General features: G+C 45.8%; 1 long non-coding RNA gene across 1 annotated transcript; it reads right to left on the reverse strand.

The window, feature by feature from the left end:
• Nucleotides 1-3,944: 3,944 nt before the first annotated feature.
• LOC144767474 (uncharacterized) lies at nt 3,945-6,065 on the reverse strand. Its single transcript, XR_013598223.1, has 2 exons — nt 5,962-6,065; nt 3,945-4,134 (listed from the first exon to the last, which is right to left on the reverse strand). It is a non-coding gene; the product is annotated as an uncharacterized LOC144767474 (long non-coding RNA).
• Between the last annotated feature and the right edge of the window lie 8,094 nt (nt 6,066-14,159).

Raw genomic sequence — 14,159 nt, forward strand, 5'->3', positions numbered from 1 at the left:
ACGCCAAAGTTATTAGACATAGAATTTTCAAAAATCCCATAGAGAAAAAATCCTAACTATATATACCTACTGCCGACCGCCAGTAGGTAATATATATATATATATATATATATATATATATATATATATATATATATATATATATATATATATATACAAACAACCTTTTCCTCCTGGTTTGAAGAAATTTCACAGACTACTCACGATGCTTCAGTGATTTATTAACACGAAGTCAGCAGCTCCCTACCGACGCGTTTCGCCACTAAGGCTTGGTCACGGTCGGGAATTTGAGATGTCATCAGTGATGTCATCAGTGATGTCATTTGAGATGTCATCAGTGATGTCATCAGTGATGTCACTGACCATGTCATGAATGATGTAATATGTGACATCATCAGCAGTGGATTGCGGGTGCGCGATATATAGTTAGTGCAACTAACTATATATGGAATTTCATTGGTTTTATGTCAATAAAATGTCCAGCTAACTATATATGGTCTCTAACCTATGGTTTTTTCAGTGAATTTTCAAGGTTTTGTAAATGCAAATTCCTAACTATATATGGTCTATAATAAGCATGGGCGGATTTTGCGGATTCGCGATCCGCGAATTTGCGGATTTGCGTATTCGCGGATTGCGAAAATACGCGAAATACGCGAATTCTCGCGGATTAGCGGATTTTTTGGGGGTGTGTGTGTTCGCACGGGTTTCTGCAAGTTCGCGAGGGTTTTGTACTATTTCGCAAATTGCGAACTTACTTGTCGGGTCGCCAGTTTAGCGAACTTGTTGTTTGTACGTGCCCAGTCTGTTTGCTAAGCTTTCTTCATCACTGCCACTCTCTGTCACCACTGGCACTCTCTTTGGTCACCCATGCCACCCTCTGGCTCACCCATGTCACCCTCTGTGTCATCACATCACCCTCTAGTTCACCAGTGTACATTATTGGGGCAAAGCAAAGCACTGCCATCCTCTGTCAACACTGGCACTCTGGTTCACCCATGCCACCCTCTGGCTGGCACACCCATGCCACCCTCAGTGTCATCACAACACCCTCTGATTGACCACTGAGTGAACAAACACCTGCTAAGTGCCTTAAGTTTTGCAAACAACAACACCTGCCCTGCCCCAACTGACATTAATGAAGGCTGGCACCTGCTTGTCTGCTCCCTTTCCTTTTTGTTGCAAATGCAAAGTAAATAATTTTTTTTAACAGGATGCAATGGCATACTTGTAACTATTCTGTGACTGATAGAGCAGGGTCACACAATAGTTGCAAGTAGGCAACCGGATTCTGGAGGGCCCCTTCAGGAAGCACTACAGGTAAATGGTTACAAATGAATAGCTCGAACTTTTGCACCTGCTCGTTCGTTTTGCTTTTGCAAAACTCGTTTTTCGGTAATTTCGCCCTATTCGCGGGGCGCGTCGTAGTGCGAACTCGCCCGTGGAAGCCGCGAACTCGTGCGAGTTACCTCAAGGTTGAGTATGGGCGCCGCCATTTTGTTTGCGTGACGTATTTCCGTTTCCGCCCGCTAAGTGTAATCTCGCCCGACTCGCGCCTTGCGAATACAAGTTCGCACGAGTTCGCGAGAGAAATCGCGTGCGAACTTACTTACTCGCGCGTGATCGGGCCGCCATCTTGTTTTTCATTCATTCCTATGTGTCTGGGTATGGTGTTTCTATCCTCTCTATATCTCTGCCATCCTTTGCTTGTTTTACTATTTTTTTGATCTATTTAACTTATTTTCTATCCCTGTATTTTTCTAGATCTATATTTTTGTGTTTTACTTTTAGGCTATTTTTGTTTACTTTTGAACTACTTTTTTAAACTTTTACTTTCCTTCTTCCCTACTCTTATTTTTTTCATTTTGTCTCTTCTTTACTGCTCACACCTGCCCAGAACAAGAACATGGTCAAGACAGCTGTGAAGCTGCCCAAGACGGGCACCGCAGCCCGTGCCCGGCTCCCGTGTGGTCGATTGAGGGCGGAAATGGTGGTGCCTCGGGAGATTTTCAGCCCTGAGGAGGTGGGCGCACTTGTTTTTTACGTGCAGCGCCGTCTCCCCAGGACCATCGCGGCAGGCGGCAGGATTGCTGCTGGTTACACCAACAGCCAGGAGCGACGGAAGCGGTGGGCGCAGGTGTGCCGGGCCCTTTTTAAGATCACGGGGGTCCAGCGCACCTACAATCAGGTCACCCACCGCTGGACCGACATCCTTGACCGAGAGCGTGACCTGCTAGACGTGCTGGGAGTGGAGGTCCCCGGTCTTGGTGAGTAGTAGTAGCAATTTTTTCATTAATATTTCAAAATCTTCTGTGCATTTCATGTGCACTGTTCTCCTTCTCTGTGCCGGTGCCACTGCTTATTTGTTATCTATTTTGTGTTCATTTAATTGGGCTGAGTATGAGTGTATTTTACAGAACTGCGTAATGCTAGACACAAAGGGGCAGATTTACAAGCCCCTTGTTCCACGTTTACACTGCCTTACCTGATGCACAGCGACGTAAACGTGGCGCATCCCTGCGAGTCATGCACAACGTGATGCATCTAAGGAGATGCGCCACGTGAATGCCTGGGCCTGCGCCTCAATGGGTGCGTTCCCACGCAGGGGGGGAGTGGGGGGTGGGTGGTGCCGGTCAGGCAGATGTGTGCCTCGCAAAAGTGCCTGCGTGAAATCTACAAGATTTAACGCAGGCACTTCCGCGACGCTGCTATGTCAATTCTTTATGCCTGCTTGCTTGAAGCAGGCGTAAGGACTGATGCGGTATGTAGAGTATTGGGCAGCCCTGAGCACTGCTATAGTTGCATTGCGCCCGCGAAGCGACTCTAGAGATGCGCCCCTATTTCGTCACGAGATGCGTTACGCATCTGCCTACCCTTGCGCCAGGGTTTGCCGCATTGTAATAGCGGCGCATCTGCCGTGACGCAAGGTTATTTTTGTGTTACGTATTTGTTCTGGTGCACATCTGGAGGTGTGCAGCTCAGAACTCGTAAGTATGCCCGTAAGTGTCAGATTAGCAATTACCTGCGCATCCCTGCAAAGTGTGTGGCACGGCAGCACCACCCATGGTGCGCCGTATTTACAATGCGGCACACCATGGTCCCAAAACGTCACCGAAGCGTTAAGCATTAATAAGCATTGTCCTAAATGACTGATTGAAATTTTATATATTCCCCATAGCCACTTTTAGCATGCGTTCCTGCGCAGGAACGCCCTCCCTTGCGTTGGAACGCTCCCTAATGGCGCAGGGTTTTAGAATGGGATGCATCTCCCATATGCGCCACGTTGTTAATATACGCCACACCATGGCGCCTCTCTTGTGGCGCTGCGTCACAAAATTGACGCAAGAATGGAGCAGAAGAGCTGCAAGGGGCTTGTAAATCTGCCCCTAGAGTAGAGGCTCAGGTGCAGTCCTTCCTTTGTAGCCCTCTTTTTGGATGAAATAGTAGGTTCTTGTTCTTTCTAAATGTTTGATTTGGTTGACAAGGACATCGGCAAGCAGCAATCATCAATGTTTTCTGTTATTTCTTTCATGTTGTACGTTAGGTCCGCCCAGGGGCAAGCGGACCGAAAAATCTGCTGCAGCAGTGGCTCCAAAGGAGGAGGATGCAGGCCAGGGCGGCGAGTGCTCCTTTGCTGGCCCCAGTAAGTTTTCTTTTAAATATAGAGGACCTATTGTTGTCCAAGCATTCCAAATTTAATTATTTTGAAAAAATATTTAGAAAGAAGCAAAATCAATAATCCTACTGTTGCAGGGACAATTCTCCACAAACCGAACTATGGACACCAAAGACCAGAGTAATAATATTTCAGAGTGGCGTGTTTGGCACACTGTATAAATAAACCTGGTAGTGTCAGCAGCACAGATTCCTCCTTCCAAAAATTGCAAAACTTTCCGCTCAGTCACTCTAGTCCGGACTCTCTAGAGGAAAAACTACAGAGTCAATTCAAGTTTAAAAGCTTTATTAAAAGTTTAAGTAAACACATATATTAAAATAAAGTTAGTTGGAAATGGAAAAGTGCTTGGTGCTGATTTGATGAGTTCTGGAATGGTACACATTTCTTGTGGTCGAGCCGAGCTTTCACCTGGTTTCAAGTTGATGTTCCTCTCTTGTCATTAGAAGTCCAGTTTCTGTCTGTTCAGAGAAAAATAATGTGTGTTAAAAAATTAAGCAAGCATTCAACAATTGTGACAAAAAAATTAAGCAAGACAACAGCTTTCCCTGGAAGGAGGGACATTTACTTTAGACTACAGTAGACAGTCAATTACTTTTTCAGTTGTTTTCACATTTTTTCATTCATAGTCCAAATACTAGTGGAGTGGTGTAATCTAACATTCTTAAATCTACTTTGTAGGTGGAACATCTGGTGGCGGGGCCAGCTCGGATGTGGTCATCATTGACTCGGAGTCCGAGGGTCAATCTGGGGAGGAGTCGGACCAAGAAGAAGTACAGACTGTGAGGCAGGAGACAGTGGCGGTGGCGAGTACAGGTAAGCTGGATCATGGTACTATCTGACTCTTAGATAGGATATGATGTGTATCCAGTGGTGGCCCAGTGACAAATTACAATATGGTAATTACAGCAGGCTGGGACCGAAAGACAGATAGAGGCAGAGACAGAGAGAGAGGAAGACAGAAGGAGAGATAGAGAGGGAGGGAGCCAGAGGGAGGGTGAGGGAGGGAGACAGAGAGAGAGAGACAGCGAGGTAGAGGGAGACAAAGGGAGACAGAAAGAGTGAGACAGAGAGAGAGAGAGAAAGAGAGAGAGAGAGAGAGAGAGAGAGAGGGAGGGAAACAGACATATCGCCTGGGCCTGGTGCAGATGATACGGTTGCTGGTGTGGTTAACGGCTCAGAGGAAAAATCACTCACTTCTGCCAGATCTCTTTCATATGAAAGAGCACCAAACCAAGGATACAAGAGAGTTGTGGGAAGGGAAATGGTGATTCAAGCGCCCCTCCCTGCGGACGCCCATGATACTGGCCTGAATAGTTTTGTACTGCCCTGGCTAGTTGCTAGTTGTACTGTGACACAACTTCCTGCTGAATCATTTTGTGTTAATCATATTCCTAAAGAGCATTGCTTACAGATTATGTCTTTCTTTCTTCATATAGTTGGCAATACTAAAACCTCCAAACCAACGAGGAGTATGCTGGCTGTACTGGCCCGGCAACGGAGGCTGGAAGCAACTGTTGCGGAATATCGGCGACTGGTGGAACTCGAGGGGGATGACACGCACTCCAGTGCATCCAACTTAACATCGTCTACATCCTCCTCTGTTACCCCACGTTCTGCCGGTAAGCACAGTGCTCCAGCGAACCGGAGCCGTGCCGGAAGACGCCACCGCCGAGCAGCAAAAGCTGCACCTCGCAGCACTGTTAAAGGTCGCTTGCGCCGTGCACTCCGCAGAGTGTCAGACCTAGAGGCGGAGGTCCAGAAATGGCACAAATTTCAAAATGTGGTGGAGGGCCTCCGCCTAGAGCAAGCCATCCTCCAGGAAAAATATGATGCCCTGGCCCTAAAGCATGATGCCCTGGAGGCCAAACTTACCAGCTTGCATCCATAGAGTGTCCCTTGCCCCTTTTTTTGAGACTTTTGGGGGGTGGGAATTGGGAGTTGGGTTTTTTGGGGACTTTTGAGGACTATTTGTTGGGGTTAGGGAGGGTCTTGCGGGAGATTATTTTGTTAGGGATATAAATATACTTTTTCAAACTTTATCTGAGCATACCTGTTTTTTTACTACTTTTGAGCTGGGTGGGTGGTGGTTTTGCAGTAATTTCATTTAACAGAACACTGTCATCGTGTTGGTTCACGTGCAATAGGCCAAATGTTTTCCTAAGTAAATGCCTGTCACAGACTTTGTCAATTCAAGAGCCCTAGGACTTTGCTGCTAGTACCACTGTCACTCTCTCGCCTCTCCGAATACTCCATTATACTACCTCCCATCCAAAAGCTTATCTTACCTGTAATTTGTGTTTGAGGGCTGGCTCCACCTGGAATTCACAGAGTCCTAACGCGTTCTGCAGCAGGGCCACAACTGGAGTTTCCCGGCGTGGATTTTCTGCAAATCAAAAGCAATCAACATTAGAAATGTGGTAGCGGTGCTGACACAACCCTAAAACCTAGAAACCCCAGAGACAGCACCCCTGAGACAGGCAAGCGAGCAATAGAACGCCTACACGTTCACGTGCAATAGGCCACATTTTTTCCTAAGTAAATGCCTGTCACAGACTTTGTTAATTCAAGAGCCCTAGGACTTTGCTGCTAGTACCACTGTCACTCTCTCGCCTCTCCGAATACTCCTTTATACTACCTACCATCCAAAAGCTTATCTTACCTGTAATTTGTGTTTGAGGGCTGGCTCCTTCATTTCTTCATTGTGCAGAATCCAGGCATCAGCATTATGGGTAATGGATAGGGTGAGTCAGTCTGGAGGAGGAGGACTCAGGATAGACGACCAGGACTGAGTTCTTGTCAACTAACTGTTGTGAACCGGAGGAATGCTGCGGCATCAAAATCAAGACAGTTCTGCTGATGTGCTTGTTGTTTGATTGGGTGATTACAGTTTTGTTGGGAATGTGATGAAGCACTTGCTAAAGAAAGACAGACATACAGGAATAAAAGTGAATAAGGAGGACTATTTACAATTAATGAATGATTGATTGAGTCATTTTCAGAACTCGCTGTCAGGGAAGCAGAACTCGTCCTCATACTCTGCTAAATCATCAGTCGGGGTTACTTCTGGTAACTGAGGAGAACTTTCCTCGGGTAGGGCGGTGTCCTCTTCTTCCTGCGTGCATTCTCGTACTCTGTAATCTGGTGGTATGAAGTGCTGGTTCATCTTTATCATGGTGAGCCGCTCCACATTTGCGGGCAAGAGGCGGGACCTTTTGGAAGTCACAATGCCACCAGCAGAACTAAAAACACGTTCTGAAGACACGCTTGCGAGTGGGCAAGACAAGTAATTGATAGCCAGGTTGGTGAGCTCTCGCCATATTTTTCTTTTCCCATGCCAATACGCCAATGGGTCCTCAGTAATATTGACCTCTGTTGAGTCATCCAGATAGGCCTGCACCATTGAAAGAATGTCCTCCCGGATTCCTGTACTTTGCACTTCTGTGTCCTTTCTAGGACCAGGAAACCCTAGCTGAGTTAGCCAACTCGCTTCAGACATATCGCATGCGCCTGGTGCAGATGATACGGTTGCTGGTGTGGTTAACGGCTCAGAGGGAAAGTCACTCACTTCTGCCACAGGCACAGATGGTGAAGTGCTTTTTTGGGACGCCTGATCGCCTGCTGATTCACTAGTAGTACTGTCTTCTCCTACAGTTTCCTTCCGTTCTATTTCAAAACGAATGGCTGACTGAGCTAGCCAACCTTTGTACTCTGTAACATCCGATGTTTCAAAAGGAATTATTACTTTGCCAAACAATGGCTTTTTGTAACGTGGATCCAGAATAGTAGCACAAATGTAGTGCTGTTGTTTCTTGATATTTACAAGCCGTTCATTGCTAACTAGGCGTTGTAATAATCTCTGCGCCAACTCATGTGCTTCGTTCTTTCCAACGTCCTTTAATTGTGAAGACACCACCTTGACTTGGTGCTCGAGCTTCAGCAACAGTGGGATAGCTTTGCTCAAAGAACAGTCCTCCCTGCTCACGTCACGCGTGAAGACCTCAAAAGGCCGAAGCATGTCTGTCAGGCTTTTAACTAGCTGCCATTGCTCCACCGCTAGCATCATTCCTGTCGTATCACCACCCAGGTTGTAGAAATACTCATTGACTACTGGAAACAGCTCATGCAGACGCTCAAGCATGTAGAAGGTTGAGTTCCAACGTGTTGCTACCTCCTGGATAAGTGCTTTCACTGGCATTCTACGTTCATTTTGCTTGCGCCTCAGCTCCTTCCGGGCCTTAAAAGAATGGTTGAAATGTGTGCATATTCTTCTGCAGATGGTCAGTGTTTTGTCGACTGCAAGTTCTTTTTTCAAAAAATTTTGCACAACAAGGTTGATACAGTGCGCCAAACACGGCACTCTGATATAGAAACCGTCCTCCATGGCCTTAACTACATTCCTGCCATTATCTGTAGAAACATAACCAACCTTGCAATTTCTTGGGCGCAGCCATTTCAAGACCTTTTTGTTAAAGTCAGCCAAAATGTTGACTGCAGTATGACTTTTCTCCATGCCAAACATGGCTAATGTTGCATGTTTACGAGCACCCTTAAAAATCTCGACCAAATCACCACCTGCATTTATCTGTTTAATAACCCCTGAAAAAGAGACCCAGTGTGCAGTGATGCACATGTAATCAAGGGCTTGGCAACTGGTCCACATGTCTGTTGTCAGGTGTATAGTGTGAACAGCACTCTTCTGCAAAGCTGCCCCCACCAACTCAAGCACCTCTTTGTGTAGTGCTGGAACAGCAACCCTGGCAAAATAGTACCGGCTAGGAACCTTCCATTTAGGGGCCAATGTTGCCACGAGTTCAAGGAAACCCACACATTCTGTGGTAAATAAATAAATAATACCCTATTTTTGACTAGACTTATAGCATAACAGATAGCTCAATAAATAAGAGTCAAGATTCGAGGTAGTAGGAGTTTCTGCAGGTTTATTACAGCATAAGGACAGGATCAGGACAACCTGCATAGGAACAGAATGACAGGGCCCAGCAGGACAACTGGGGCCCAGCAGGGGAAAAGAGGCCCAGCAGCTGCTGGGGCTAGGTCTGGGATGAGCGCGCTAACATTTAATAACATAACATTGATTTATATACATAGCGCAAACACATAGCATTACATTGCAGTAGGCGTAACAGTGGGTGGAGCAGAAGGCGTGACGTGTAACAGTCGCGAGAGATAACAGTAATAAGAGGTGTAACTGGGAGTTTACATAGACATGTGATGCGAAACGTAACAGAAGATGTCATGAATGGGCGGACACATAGGAGGGGGCTACCTAAGGAGCCGGGACCTCTAACCTAATGGTGCGCGAAAACTGGCAATGACGTGTTACTAGGAGAAGCTGGGGGCTACAAACTCTGTGCTAGGAGCAGAGACTAAAGTCTGGAGGGTCGGAGCGACATGTACTTAAACCCTATCTGGTATCTAATGTTTAGGGAACGTGTTGATATAAACTAGAAGTCATGAGGGGAAAAGCTAACCTGATTCTAAGACTGGACCATGCATTATTCTACATGTAGTGCGTGAAGAATATTAAATGACCATTAAATACAGTATTTCTCTAACATGGAGACGAGAAGGCTAGACAATGACGGAAACTATTGATGCAGTTCAGTAGCTTAGGAATGCAGAGGAGGAGGACTGAACTGATAGCAGGAACTATAACATACTTTTGGCAGACTCAGAGGCAGAGCCGGGGTGCACCGGGCACTGCAAGGCAGGAAGTAAGTGAAGGGTCGAGGATACAGGTGGGGGCTGTATCGCTCCTCAGCGAGGCTTTCAGGAGACAGGAGCTGAATCCAGGGTCCGGGCCCTTTTGAGGCCTGGAAACGGAGACTTTATAATAGAATAACGTGCACACTGAGAAACGTGGCAACATTACTTTACATAGGCCTGATATTCGTAGTATTCACGAGAACTGGAAACTAACATATTAGAGGTGGACACAACTGTAATTGCGTCTTCAATCAGAAATGGGGAATAACATACGCATATTGGTCATGCATACATAACATATGATGGATGGGGCGTAGGGACACAGAACATGGCAAAATTTACTTTTCCACATTCCCTCCTTGTCGCTACGTTTCCATCAGGAAACATCAATATTCATGATACCATCTATCACTTCATACAGTACCATTTGCTCGTCTCGAATTGTCTTGGAACGGGATTTAGAACGGGGCTTGGGACCAGGAATACAAGAGGTAGCACACATGCTGCAAATCGCAGGGCCACATTGTATACAGAGGCAGCAGCTGAATATAATCGCTACTGCAATACCTAGGAAGGACAGGACTTTCCATCCCCATGCGGAAATTATATTCCAGAACCAACCGGACCATGTCCAGGTGCCTGGATCTTGATGTAACAGATGGGCAATTTTATGGAGTCTGGTTATAGCTGAATAAACAGACGGCGCGTTATTTGGAATGAAAATACAACAACTGGATCCGAGAATTCTACAGGCCCCGCCCCTATCGGCCAGTATGACGTCAAGGACAAGACGATTCTGTAAAACGACAATTCTCATAAAGGATTGCTCTTCAGTTAAATTACCTAGAGCGGAGGCAGTCTCATCTACTACTGCTTCAAGGGTTCTTGTTAACCTACGAATTAGCTTACTATTTACAACTGTACCTAAATAAGGGAAAACACCTTTATCTATATCAATGAATTGCTCGGCGGCGGTTTCAGTATAATCGACAATCGGGAGATTTCTCTTGTGTCTAGTGTGTACTAAGAAAGAATTCCTATGATAATCAGGTGGGGCTAAAAAAACAGGTGGCAGTAGGAAAGCAATGTAACAGGTTCCCTCCCAATCGAGGGGCAGACGGACATATGCAGTTTGACCACAAAGAAAATAAGAATGACGTGAAGCTCTAAAAATAGTTTTCCTACTGTCACTATACTGGATAACAGTAGTACATTCACTATGACCTATATGTACAGAACCATAACTACGGACACATAATTCGCCTTTGACTGGTAGTACTGAAATAGCGGGTGAGTCTGGAGTAGTATTAGACTGAACATTCAGAACCATAAAATTCGACGAATAATTTCCTAAATTATATACTTCATTTTCTAGATCTAAACCTGTTCTATGGGGGAAACCTTGCTTGTCTGGGAAACATGTACTATTAAGAAAAGACATATCTGTTGAGGATGACGTTAGCGTGGACCATGCTCCACACGAACCATTGTGTGAGAATGGATAAGGAAAGAGTGGCAGAACTCCCTTCGGTGTCTGGAAAGGGGGGAGTCGACCACACACCCAACAATTAGTGGCATTGCTGGTCTGGTGTGAATAATGTAACATACGGATGAATGTGTTATTACGCATGGCGAGGCGGTATGAATATTCGTGAGGAGGCAGATCACTAAACGTGTGCTCTACTGTAGTATGAGCAGACATGTTTACATGAGGAACTGGAAAACACAGATAGAAAGCATAACTGGTGCAGGAAATCATTATGCTGAGAAACAATATGAAACTTAGAAAAACGATGCATTGAAGTGAACTTCGACTGACTCTCTCACTATGGGGGTCTATTTTATACATGTCAGAAACAGTCTAACCGTTTCACCTAGGGGAGGACTTATACAATCAAACTGGCTGACTTATTAGACCTGAGCTTTAACTTATACTCCTGTTGCGGAGTTTTCTCTAACAAGGGAGGGGTTGTAATAAAGTCTGGTGCGGGACAGTCCTTTAAAACAATGTTCTGGCAATCCTTCGAATCCTGGGAAATGTTCTTGGCAATGTCTGGTTCTGATCCTTTGAAAAGTTTTACATGAGAAAGGTGGACCCACCCCTTCCTGCCTTCCAACTTGACGGCAGTTCGGGTGGTCAAGAGGACCTGACGTGGCTCCTTCCAACGTGGTTCCAGCGGACTTGATCTGTCAAAATTTCTGATCATCACCAAGGATCCTGGAACGATCTCGTGCGGTGCCACCTCGGTATTGTCTGGAAATGCGGCGGCAACCTGTGAACGACATGAGTTGAGGGCAGACATCAAGGAAGCTAGGTAATCTGTCAGCATATTACATGAAACATCGGTAATACTTCGGGGTCTAGGAGTACCCCACATGTTAGGGGGGCGGCCGAATACGACCTCATACGGGGACAGACCTGATCTGGAATGTGCGACCATACGCATGTAAAACAGAGCGACTGGCAAAGCTACTAACCAGTCCACACCCTTGTCTTTACAGACTTTTGCTATACGGATTTTCAGAGTCTGATTATGTCTTTCGACTAGTCCAGCTGCTTCTGGATGGCGTACACAATGGAACTTCCACTGGTACCCTAACAACAGGGAAACGTGTCTCATGAGTTCGGATGAGAATGGCTGACCGTTATCAGAATATACGACTCTAGGGAGTCCGTATCTAGGGAAAAATTCACGAACCAACTGCTTGGCAGTGGTCGCGGCTGTGTAATCTGGGACTGGATATGCTTCTGTCCACCTGGACAAAGCGCATACAACTACAAGGACATACTTGAAACCTCGACATCGCTCCATCTGAATATAATCCATCTGGAGGACCTCAAAAGGGTGGTCAGGGGGCTGGAAACCACCTTGTTCCACCGGGACACTTTTACCTGGATTAAACTGACAACATATCATACAGGTACGGACTTTCTGCTTGGCTGCAGCTCGTAAATGCTTGTTAAACCAAATGTTCTGGATACTGTCTAACATAGCTTTTTCTCCTAAATGTGCTGGACTATGTGCGGTATTGATAATGACTTGAACCATAGAATCGGGGAGAAACCATGTGGCTCTACCCTTCGTTAACCATCCTTGATCTGTCTGGGCCCCTCCTTGTACAGACCATTTCTTGATTTCATCGGGAGTAGCATGTGACTGGATATCTATGACATCTTGAGTAGGGTCCTTAACTGTCATGCATGTAATCAGATCTGGAGTATGTGTCATGTTTACTGGAATGTCTGGAGTCTGTGCTGTAAGCTTGGCTGTGCGGTCTGCTAAATCATTACCTTGGGAAATAATGTCAGTAACTTTCGTATGTGCTTTGCACTTCATGATAGCAATAGATGTCGGTAAATGTATGGCATCTAACAGAGCTTGAATAAGGAGACCATGCTGAATCTTGGTTCCATGAGAAGTCATAAAACCTCTCTCCTGCCAGAGCACTCCGAAGTCGTGTACAACTCCGAATGCGTAACGTGAATCTGTGTAAACATTAACCTTCAGGTTCTTGGCGTGTATACAGGCTTGTGTCAGAGCAACTAGCTCTGCTGCTTGAGCGGACAGAGTATCAATACGGTGTGTTTCAATAACTGCAGTGTCAGTAGTCACTGCATACGCGGCGACTAGTTCTCCTGTACTAGTTCTCATACATGAACCGTCCACATAAAGTGTCAGGTCAGGATCTGGTAACGGAATGTCTGTCAGATCTTGTCTTGGCTTTGTCGTAATGTTAACTACTTCCACACAATCATGTGGGTCTGGATTTGAATTAACTGATGGTAACAGTGTAGCAGGATTCAGGACGTTGCAGCGTCTAATTTCTATGTGTGGCTGGAACAGTGTCAATTCATAACCTGTTAAACGTGCAATTGTCAAGTGTTGAGTTTGTGTTCGGTTTAAAAGAACTTCTACTGAATGTGGAACCTGTACTGTCAGGGAATGTCCTAAAACTATGGAATCACTTTGTCTGATAGCTAGTGCTGTGGCTGCGACTGACTTGAGGCACGCAGGCAACGCCTGGGCGACTGGATCTAATGTGCTCGAAAAATAAGCACAGGGCTTGTATTGACCTGCTTGATCTTGTGTGAGAACAGATAATGCTGTACCTTCGCGTTCTGTAACGAAAAGTATAAAAGGCTTACTGTAGTTCGGTGTAGCTAGAACTGGAGCTTGGCATAGGGCTTTCTTTAACTCGTTGAAACTAAGTGTATGTTCAGATGTCCAAGGGAGGACAGTCGATACGGCTGCCTCCTGTGTCGTTAACTGTATCAGTGGCTTGGCTAGAAATGCATACTGGGGAATCCATTGTCTACAATAAGAAGTAAGGCCGATGAAGGCACGTACCTCCTTCTGGGTTCTTGGCTGGGGAAGACTCGCTATTAACTGGATACGGTCGGGTGTCAACTGCCTACCCCTCTTGGACAGCAAGTGTCCTAAGTATACCACTTGCTGGACACAGAATTGAAGCTTTGAAGGTGACACCTTGTGCCCCATCTCGGCTAGGAAATACAGAACTGTAAGTGATGCTCGCTCGCAAGCACGTTCAGAACGGGCTGTGATCAGTAGATCATCGACATACTGGAGCAGGGCAGTGTCAGTTGGCATGTGAATATTGTCTAGTTGTCTCTTGAGTGCTTGACTGTAAATACTAGGGCTTTCTGTGAAACCTTGAGGAGCGCGTGTAAACATATAGCTCCTTCCATTTAAACAAAATCCGAAAAGAAACTGGCTGTCTGGATGAATTGGAACACTAA

The sequence above is a fragment of the Lissotriton helveticus genome, chromosome 7 (genome assembly GCF_964261635.1).
Source record: "Lissotriton helveticus chromosome 7, aLisHel1.1, whole genome shotgun sequence".
Lineage (NCBI taxonomy): Eukaryota > Metazoa > Chordata > Amphibia > Caudata > Salamandridae > Lissotriton > Lissotriton helveticus.